The sequence below is a fragment of the Lepus europaeus genome, chromosome 5, assembly GCF_033115175.1.
Source record: "Lepus europaeus isolate LE1 chromosome 5, mLepTim1.pri, whole genome shotgun sequence".
In the NCBI taxonomy this organism is placed as follows: Eukaryota; Metazoa; Chordata; class Mammalia; order Lagomorpha; family Leporidae; genus Lepus; species Lepus europaeus.
This window is the reverse complement of record NC_084831.1, coordinates 121,597,817-121,608,987: the sequence shown is the minus strand read 5'-3', so window position 1 is coordinate 121,608,987 and position 11,171 is coordinate 121,597,817.

Sequence of the window (11,171 nt, the reverse complement as noted above, 5' to 3'; positions counted from 1 at the left end):
GTTTTGGGAACGGGGCGGGAGGGAGGGGGGGGCGAGACCCGGGAATTGGAGAACGTGACGTTAAGGGTCTCATCCAGCTTTGGAAGCCACTTAGCTGTACACGGGTTTAAAGGAAGAGGAGGAGCTCTGTGAAGAGGCTCCATGAGGGGCGAGTGTTAAGACGCACCTTGGGACCCCCACACCTCATATCAAAGTGCCTGGGTTTGAGTTCTGGCTCTGCTTGTTGCTAATCCCCACCCTGGGAGGCAGCATGTGATGGCTCAAATGGCGGGTCCCCTGGGTTGAGTCCCTGGCTCCCAGCTTTGCCCTGGCCATCGGGGGCAGTTGGAGAGTAAACCAGTGGGTGGAAGATCTCTCTTTCCTTCTTTCTCTCCCCCACCCTACCTTTTAAATAAAAAAGCTTTTTTTATCTTGTTAATATTGGTGGAACTGGCACTTTGGTGCAGTGGGTTAAAGCCCCGGCCCGCAGTGCTGGCATCCCATATGGGCACTGGTTCAAGTCCTGGCTGCTCCACTTCCGATCCTGCTCCCTGCTAATGCACCTGGGAAAGCAGTGGAGGATGACCCAGGTCCTTGGACTTCTGCAGCCACGTGGGAGACCTGGAAGAAGCTCCTGGCTCCTGGCTTCTGATCGGCACAGATCCGGCCATTGTGGCCATTTGGGGAGTGAACCAGTGGATAGAAGACCTCTCTCTCGCTCGCTCGCTCTCACTCTCGCTCTCGCTCTCTCGCTTGCTCTCTCTCTCTCTCTCCAACTCTAATTCTTTCAAAGAAAATTAAAAAATTTAAAAAAAATTGGCAAAGGACTTGAACAGACATTTCTCGAAGGATAACACAAATGGCCAACAAAGCACATGAAAAGATGCTGAACAACATTAGTCATTAGGGAAATGCAAATTAAAGCCAACTCAATGAGATACCACTTCACACCCACCAGAATGGCTAAAATTAAAACAAACAAAGAAAATCACAAGCATAAGGCTATGGGAACATGGAACCCTCAGACATTGCTAATGGGAATGTAGAATGGTGCAGTTACTGTGGAAAAACACTTTGGGGATTCTTCAGTAAGCTAAACATAAGATTAGCATGTGATCCAACAGTTTTACTCCTGGCTGTGTACTCAGAAGAACTAAAAACAGATGTTCAAACAAAAGCATCACACAAATGTTCAGGGCAGCAGTATTCACAACAGCCAGAGGTAGAAATGACCCAAATATTCACCAACTCATGAATGGGTAAAAAAAATGTGGCATATCCATCTAATGAAATATTATTCGGTGACAAAAAGGGATGAATTATGGTATATGCTACAACATAGATGCCACTTGAAGTCATAATGCAAAATGAAATGCAATACAAAAGCCAGATATGTAATCATATGTCTATGAAACACCTAGAAAAGACAAATCTATATAGATAGCCAGAAAGAGATTAGTGAATGAGTGGTTGCCAGGGACAGGGTGGGAGGGCAGTGGGGAGTGACGGATTGGCTGGTGCAAGGTTTCCTTTGTAGGCGGTGCAAATGTTCTGTAACTAGAGTATGAGGATCATTGTGTGAATACAGTGGAATGTCACTGATAGGGGCTGCAGTTGTGGTGTAGCAGTTAAAAGCCTCTCCTTGCGGCCGGCGCCGCAGCTCAATAGGCTAATCCTCCGCCTTGCGGCGCCGGCACACAGGGTTCTAGTCCCGGTCGGGGCACCGATCCTGTCCCGGTTGCCCCTCTTCCAGGCCAGCTCTCTGCTGTGGCCAGGGAGTGCAGTGGAGGATGGCCCAAGTGCTTGGGCCCTGCACCCCATGGGAGACCAGGATAAACACCTGGCTCCTGCCATGGGATCAGCGCGGTGCGCCGGCCGCAGCGCGCTACCGCGGCGGCCATTGGAGGGTGAACCAACGGCAAAAGGAAGACCTTTCTCTCTGTCTCTCTCTCTCACTGTCCACTCTGCCTGTCAAAAAAAAAAAAAAAAAAAAAAAAGCCTCTCCTTGCGATGCTGGCATCCCATATGGGCGCTGGTTCGTATCCCATGTGCTCCACTTCCAACCCAGCTCCCTGCTGGTGGCCTGGGAAAAGCCGCAAAGGACAGCCCAAGTACTTGGGTCTCTGCCACCCTTGTGGGAGACGTGGATGAAGCGCCTGGCTCCTGGCTGTAGCCTGGCCCAACTCTGGTCATCGTGGCCATTTGGGGAGTGAACCAACAGATAAAAGATTTTTCTTTATCTATTTCTCCCTCTATCTATAACTGTGACTTTTAAACTAAATAAATTTTTAAAATAATAAAATAAAATGACACTGACAGTAATTCTAAGTTATGTGTATTTTACTACAATTAAGAAAATTAAATCTAGGATAGATCCCTTCTCTTAAACTCCAGACTTTTTTTTTTTTTTTTTTTTTGACAGGCAGAGTGGATAGTGAGAGAGAAAGAGAGAAAGGTCTTCCTTTTTGCCGCATCTCGCTGATCCAAAGCCAGGAGCCAGGTGCTTCCCCTGGTCTCCCATGCGGGTGCAGGGCCCAAGGACTTGGGCCATCCTCCACTGCCTTCCCGGGCCATAGCAGAGAGCTGGCCTGGAAGAGGGGCAACCGGGATAGAATCCAGCGCCCCAACCGGGACTAGAACCCGGTGTGCCAGCGCCGCAAGGTGGAGGACTAGCCTGTTAAGCCACGGCGCCGGCCTTAAACTCCAGGCTTGTGTTAGCCACCTCAAAATACCCATTGAGGGGGCCAGCACTGTGGCATAGCAGTTAGAGCTGCCACCTGCAGGGCTGGCTTTCCACACGGACACCAGTTCAAGTCCTGACTGTCCCCTTCCAATCCAGCTTCCTGCTAATGTTCTTGGGAATGGCCCAAATCCTTGGCCCCCTGCATCCATGAAGAAGACCCAGAGGAAGCTCCTGGCTCCTGGCTTCGGACTAGCCCAGTTCTGGCTGTTGCAGCCATTGGGGGAGTGAACCAGTGGGTGGAAGATCTCTCTGTCTCTCTCTTTCCCTCTCTGTAACTCTCACTTTCAAATCTTAAAAACAAAAACAAAAATCGGGACCAGTGCTGTGTTGTAGTAGGTTAAGCATCTATTTGCAGCACAGGCATCCCATATGGGCACTGGTTCAAGTCCCAGCTGCTCCACTTCTGATTCAGCTCTCTGCTATGGTCTGGGAAAGCAGCAGCAGATGGCCCAAGTGCTTGGGCTCCTGCACCCATGTGGGAGACCCAGAGGAAGTTCCTGGCTCCTGGTTTCGGATTGGCCCAGTTCCGGCCATTGCGGCCATCTGGGAGAGTGAACCAGCGATGGAAGACCTCTCTCTGTCTCTGTAACTACACTTCTCAAGTAAATAAGTAAATCTTTTTTTTTTTTAATTATTATTATTTTTTTTGACAGGCAGAGTGGACAGTGAGAGAGAGAGAGCCAGAGAGAAAGGTCTTCCTTTGCCGTTAGTTCACCCTCCAATGGCTGCCGCGGCCGGTGCGCTGCACTGATCCGAAGGCAGAAGCCAGGTGCTTCTCCTGGTCTCCCATGGGGTGCAGGGCCCAAGCACTTGGGCCATCCTCCACTGCCTTCCCGGGCCATAGCAGAGAGCTGGCCTGGAAGAGGGGGCAACCAGGACAGAATCCAGTGCCCCGACCGGGACTAGAACCCCGTGTGCCGGCACCGCAAGGCGGAGGATTAGCCTGTTGAGCCACAGCGCCGGCCCTAAATAAGTAAATCTTAAAAAACAAAACAAAACAAAAAAACTCTATAAGCATGTGGCCTAGCAGTTAAGCCTCCAGTTAGGATGGCCGGGCCCCACATTGGAGTATATGGGTTCAATTTATCATTCTGTCTCCTGATCCCAGCTTCTTTCTAATGCAGACCCCCGGGGCAGGAGTTGAGTTCCATGGCTCAAATAGTCAGGTTCTTGTCACCCAAGTGGGAAACCTTGATTGAGTTCCCAGGCCAGCCCCAGCCACTGTGGGCATTTGGGGAGTTGAATCAGCAGATTGGAACTTGTTGCCTCTTTCTCTCAGAACATAGGGGTTTGCTTGCTCTCCTTCTCATTTCCCTCCATCTCTGCCTCTCAAATAAATACATTTTTTTTATTTATTTTTTATTTCTTTGAAAGACAGTTACAGAGAGAGGTAAAGACAGAGAGTCTTCCATCTGCTAGTTCACTCCCCAGATGGCTGCAATGGCCAGAGCTGCACCAATCTGAAGCCAGGAGCCAAGAGCTTCTTCTGGGTCTCCCACATGGGTGCAGGGGCTCAAGGACTTGGGCCATCTTCCACTGCTTTCCCAGGCCACAGCAGAGAGCTGGATTGGAAGAGAAGCAGCTAGGATTAGAACCTGCGCCCATATTGGATGCCAGTGCTTCAGGCCAGGGCTTTAACACGTTGCGGCACAGTGCCAGCCCCTCAAATAGATAACTTTTGATGGGCCAGAGTTGTGGCACAGCAGGTTAAGCTGCCACCTGTGATGCCAGCATGCTATAAAGGCGCACCTAGTATCTCTCTCATTTCAACTGCAACTCTCACTCCTGCCCCAGGGCCTTTTCACTGGCTGCTGTCTGTATCTAGAAGCTCTTCCGCAAGGCATCCACATGGCTGTCACTCTCATTCACTTCATTGTGTCACTGTTCAGTTCAAACATGGCTAAAACTTCACCTTATTACTGAGACCTACCATGACTAGCCTGTTTGAATTGTACATAGCCCACCCCTTCCTGGCCTTCTTCCCACAGCTCAGTTTTCTCTCAATAGCACATCTATTGTACCCTAAATTTTTTTTTCTTTTTTTTTTTCTTTTTTTTTTTTTTTTAATTTTTGACAGGCAGAGTGGACAGTGAGAGAGAGACAGAGAGAAAGGTCTTCCTTTTTGCTGTTGGTTCACCCTCCAATGGCCGCCGCGGTAGGCGCGCTGCAGCCGGCGCACCGCGCTGTTCCGATGGCAGGAGCCAGGTGCTTCTCCTGGTCTCCCATGGGGTGCAGGGCCCAAGGACTTGGGCCATCCTCCACTGCACTCCCTGGCCACAGCAGAGAGCTGGCCTGGAAGAGGGGCAACCGGGACAGGATCGGTGCCCTGACCGGGACTAGAACCCGGTGTGCCGGCGCCGCAAGGCGGAGGATTAGCCTACTGAGCCACGGCACCGGCCTGTACCCTAAATTTTGTCAAAAGACAAAATTATGGGGCTGGCACTGTGGCACTGCGGGTTAAAGACCCAGTCTGCAGTGCCGGCATCCCATAGGGGTGCCTGTTCGAGTCATGGGTACAGCACTTCCAATCCAGCTCCCTGCTAACACACCTGGGAAAGCAGTAGAAGATGGCCCATATCCTTGGGCCCCTGCACCCACATGGGAGACCTGGAAGAAGCTCCTGGCTCCTGAGTTTGGATTGGCTCAGCTCTGGCCTATTGCAGCCATTTAGAGAGTGAACCAGTAGATGGAAGACATCTCTCTCTCTCTCTCTCTCTCTCTCTCTCTCTTTATCTTTCAAATAAATCTTAAAAAGATAAAATTATGGCAAATTTAGTTTAACAATTGTTTTTAAAGATTTATTTATTTGAAAGACAGAGTGACAGAGAGAGAGGGAAAGAGAGAGCGAGATCTCCCATCTTCTGGTTCAATCTCTAAATGATCAAAACGGCCAGGGCTGGGCCAGGCCAAGGCCAGGATCTCAGAACTCCATGGGGGACAGGGGCCCAAGTACTTGGGTCATCTTCTGCTGCTGTCTCATGCCTGCTAGCAGAGGGCTGGGTCAGAAGCAGAGCAAACAAGCCTCAGGCAGACACTCTGATGTGGGATGCTGGTGTTGCGGTCAACAACTTTACTTGCTGCACCACAGTGCCAAACCCCAGTTAAAGATCTTAAATGGCTTTATTCATGATTCTAGTAATTGGGCAGTCCTCAGACACAGAACAGGTCCAGAGAAATCGGGCTGCAGTGTGCTCAGATATTTATGGCAGGAAATGGAATTGATGCACAGAGACGGTTTATCTGGCTGAGGGTTTTGCCCTTTTTGAACCAGCTGGCCGCATGCAATTGCCAGAAGCTCGCTCACATTCTGTGATGGCTAAGATTCAGCCACGTGTACCAAGTCAGGTTGCAGTTTGTCATGCTCAGGTTTAAACTTAATTTAATAATTTCCTCCTTTTGGGGGCCAGCACTGTGGCATAGTGGGCTAAGCCTCTGCCTGCAGTGCCTGCATCCCATATAGGCACCGGTTCGTGTCCCGGCTGCTCTTCTCCCAATCCAGCTCTCTGCTATGGCCTGGGAAGGCAGTGTGAAAGATGGCCCCTGCACCCACGTGGGAGACCCGGAAAAAGCTTCTGACTCCTGGCTTCAGATTGGCTCAGCTCCAGCTGTTGCAGCCATTTGGGAATTGAACTAGCAGATGGAACACCTCACTCTCTCTGCCTCTCTGTAACTCTGCCTTTCAAATAAATAAATAAATCTCTTTTTCAAAGATTTATTTATTTATTTATTTGAAAGAGTTACACAGAGAGAGAAGGAGAGACAGAGAGAGAGAGAGGTCTTCCATCCGCTGGTTCACTCCCCAGTTGACCAGTCTGAAGCCAGGAGCTTCTTCCAGGTCTCCCTCGTGAATGCAGGGGCCCAAGGACCTGGGCCATCATTTACCACTTTCCCAGGCCATGGCAGAGAACTAGATTGGAAGTGGAGCAGCCAGGACTTGAACTGGCACCCATATGGGATGCCAGCACTGCAGGCAGCAGCTTTACCGGCTATACCACAGCGCGGGTCCCAAATAAATAAATCTTAAAAAAGCAAACAAAGCAAAACAAAAACACAGGGGCCAGCATTGTGGCATAGCAGGTAAAGCCTTTGATGTGAGCATCCCATATGAGCAAGAAAGGGTCCCAGCTGCTCCACTGTGAGGAGTTAGATGGGCTAATAGGCACTTAGGTCAAGGTCCCAGTTAGAATGAGGAAAGGGGCAGAATCCCTTAAGAGTGGACAATGCGCTTGCTTCTTCCCAGAGGCTACTTTAGCAACACAGAGCTTTCTCAAGAGAATAGGTTATATAGGATTACCAATTCCAGCCCTCCGATGGGTTTTTATCCCTGCCTCTGATTGGTTGTTATTCCCAGTCCTCGGATTGGTTGTTATTTCTAGCCTTCTGATTGGTTATTATTCTAGCCCTTTGATTGGTTATTAGGTATTATTCTGCTCCTATCCTGATTGGTTAAATCTAGGTAGCTACTTTTGCTCATAAAAGGAGTCAGTACCCGCAAGCTTCCCCAGGGCATTCCTCCCTTGGAACCCCTTCCTGGCTGCTGCAGGAGGCTTGTCATGTAAACAAATCTTGCTTTGCTCACTGTCCCTGTCCACGTGAAAATTCTTCTATATGAGACAAGAACTGAGTTTGCCTTCATCAACTGGTAATACCACTTCCAATCCAGTTCCCTGTTGATGGCCTGGGAAAAGCAGTGGAAGATAGCCCAAGTGTTTGGTACCCTGCCATCCGTGAGGGAGACTTGGATGAAGCCCCTGGCTCCTACTTTGACCTGGTACAGCACTGGCCATTGCCACCATCTCGGGAGTGAACCAGAGGATGGAAGATCTCTTTCTGACTTTCCCTCCTTCTCTGTAACTGACTTTCAAATAAATAAATAAATCTTTAACCCTCACCTCCAAAAAAATAAAACCCACGGAATCAAAAAATATCAACTGTGCTTGTGCACTATTTGTTGGTGGGGATGGAACATAGTATAGCCACTTTGGAAACTGTTAATGAAAGATCCTCAAAAAATTGAACCTAGAGTGACTGTATAATCCAGCAATTCCATTTCTGAGTTTATATACAAACTAAAGCTAAGTTTCAATGGGCTGCTCATACACCCAGGTTCACAGAAGCTGCTGTGGTTTGGATGTGGTTTGAGTCCCCCAAGGGTTCACTTGAGGCTTTGGTCCCCATAATAGTGCTATTTTTAAAAAAGTCTATTTATTCATTTTTATGTATTTGAAAGGCAAAGTGACACAGGGGAGGAAGGGAGAGAGAGAGAGAGAGAGAGAGAGAGAGAGAGAGAGAGAGAGAATGAGAATCTTCCACTCACTGGTTCCCTCCCGAAATGCCCAAAACAGCTGGGGCTGGACCAGGCCAAAGGAAGGCATCAAAAATTGCATCTGGGGGCTGGTACTGTGGCACAGTGGGTTAAAGCCCCAGCCTGCAGCAATAACATCCCATGTCGGCGCCGGATCTAGTCTAGGCTGCTCCTCTTCGGATCCAGCTCTCTGCTGTGGCCTGGGAAAGCAGTAGAAGATGGCCCAAGTCCTTGGGCCCCTGCACCCGCATGGGAGACCCAGAAGAAGCTCCAGGCTCCTGGCTTCAGATCAGCTCAGCTCCGGCCATTGCAGTCATTTGGGGAGTGAACCAGCATATGGAAGACATCTCTCTCTCTCTCTCTCTCTCTCTGCCTCTCTAACTCTGCTTTTCAAATAAATAAAATAAATCTTAAAATAAAATTGCATTTGGGCCTCCCACAAGGTTAGCAGGGACTCGATATTTGAGCCATCATCTGCTGCCTCCCAGATGTTTTAGCAGGAAACTGGATTGGAAACAAAGGCTGAGGCGGGACTCCAGTACAGGACGTGGGCATCCCACATAGCGGTGCTCCAACCCCCATCTCCAGCATGGTGCCATTGGGAAATACTTTGGAGAGCCATGGCCTGGTGGGCGGTTACTGGGTGTGGGAGGTGCCTTTTGAAGGGCTTGTGGGATAGGAGTCATTCTCGCTGCTTCCTAACTTGCCGCATGGTCCTTTCTCCACACACTGCACCACCTGCCACCTGCCTTCCACCGTGGCTGTCACCAGAACTGCACTGCCTGAGGCAGGCCCCGTACCTTTGAACCTCTAAAACGGTGAGCAAACACCTCTTCTCTATAAGTAACCTATGTCAGTATTGTGCTGCGATGCAAAGCTAATACAGCAGCATCACTCATGACAGTCAAAACATGGAAGCAACCCAAGTGTCCGCTGATGGATGAAGGGGAAAGCAAACTGTGGTCCATACATTCAGAAAGGCCAGGCGTGGGGAATGGGAGGAAGAGGGTGTATTAGGATTCTCCTGAGACTGAACCAATACAGTATAGATGGATACAGATATAAATGTGATTATACGAGAAGACGTTTATTTGAATGGACTCATGCAATTATGTAGGTCAACAAGTCCCATAACAGGCCATCTGGAGACCAGGGCTAGGCATGGGAGTAGGGGACAGTCCTGTGGCATAGCAGGTTAAGCCACTGCCTGCAACACTGGCATCCCATATAGGTACTGGTTCAATTCCCAGCAGCTCCACTTCTGATTCAGCTCCCTGTTAATGTGCCTGGGAAAGCAGCAGCAGATGGCCCAAGTGCTTGGGCCCCTCACCCATGTGATAGACCTGGAAGAAGCTCCTGGCTCTTGGCTTTTGTCTGGCCCAGCCCAGGCAGTAGAGGCCATTTGGAGAATGAATCAATGGATGGAGGCTACCTCTCTCTCTCTCGCTCGCTCACTCGCTGGCTCGCTCACTCTCTATCCCCCTATCACAATCGCTCTGCCTTTCAAGTAAATAAATACATCATTTTTAAAATATGCGTACTCTGTGGCCAGTGCTGTGGTATAGTGGGTAAAACTACCACCTGAAGTGCCGGCATCCCATATGAGTGTTGGTTTGAGTCCCGGCTGCTCCATTTCTCATCTGGCTCTCCGCTATGGCTTGGGAAAGCAGTGGAAGACGGCCCAAGAGCTTGGGCCCCTGCATCTGCATGGGAAACACAGAGGAAGTTCCAGGCTCCTGGCTTCAGATTGGTGCAGCTCCAGCTGTTGTGGCCATTTAGGGGGTGAACCAGCAGATGGAAGACCTCTCTCCCTCTCCCTGCCCTCCCCCTCCCCTCCCTCTCCCCTCCCCCTCCCCTTCCCCCTTCCCTCTCCCTTCCTCCCTCCTCCTCCCCCTTCCCCCTCCCCTCCTCCCTGTCCCTCCCCTCCTTCCTCCTCCCCTTCTCCCTCCCCTCTCCCCCTCCCCTCCCCCTTCTCCCTCCTCTTCCCCCTCCCTTTCTCCCTCCTCCTCCCCCTCCCCCTCTCCCTCTCTGTTGCTCTGCCTTTCAAATAAATAAATGTCTTTTTTAAAATACACCTAATCCAGCCAGTCTTCCACATGGTTTAGCTGTGCAGCGCAGTGCAGTGTCGTGGGTCAGGGGTGTGCCCTGGGAGCTGTGGCTTCACCGACCTCACCCAGCATCAGGAGAGGGGACTGTGTCACCTATCGCTGTCCAGGAAAAGATCAAAATGCAAAGTAGGGTTCTACTGAATGCATACCACTTTCATGCCATCCTAAAGTCAGAAAACCGTAACATTGCCAGGGGACCCATCGTAAGTCCGGGGCCTTCAGAAACTAGAGACGCCAAAAGGCCCTGGTGAAAACAGCACAGTCACCTGGATCTTTTTTTTTTTTTTTTTTAACTAATTTATTTATTTGAAAGTCAGAGTTACACAGAAAGAAGAGAGGCAGAGAGAGAGAGAGATCTTCCATCCAATGGTTCACTCTCCAATTGGCCACAATGGCAAGAGCTGTGCCAATCCAAAGCCAGGAGCCAGGAGCTTCTTCCAGGTCTCCCACGCAGGTGCAGGGGTCCAAGGACTTGGGCCATCTTCTACTGCTTTCCCAGGCCATAGCAGAGAGCTGGATAGGAAGTGGAGCAGCCGGGATTTGAACCGGCACCCATTTGGGATGCCAGCACTGCAGCCAGAGCGGCTTTACCCACTACGTCACAGCCTCATCTAGATCTTGACGAGATGTTTGCATACTCACATATACTGTAGTGTTCTTCCCAACAGCCCAGAGGCAGAGACCACCTGTGTGTCCCTCGGTGGGGGAAGGGATGAAGACTATGTGGTCTCTACACAGTGGAGTATCACTGGGCCTTAAAACAGAAGGCTGTCCTGACACTCCTGCCATACTGTGGCCTGGAGCACATTATGCCAGGTCGCAAAAGGAAAACTGCTGCATGATCGCACTCGCGGGAGGTTTCTGGGGTACTCAAAGTCACAGTCAATGGGGCTCACCGGGTCTGGGCGAGGGAGAGTGGGCAGTTGTTATTGGAGGGAACCGAGTTTTAGACTTGCAGGTTGAGGAAGTTCGGGAGCTCTGTTACACAACCACGGGACTCTAGCTAACCCTACAGAACCGGACACTTAAAAATGAC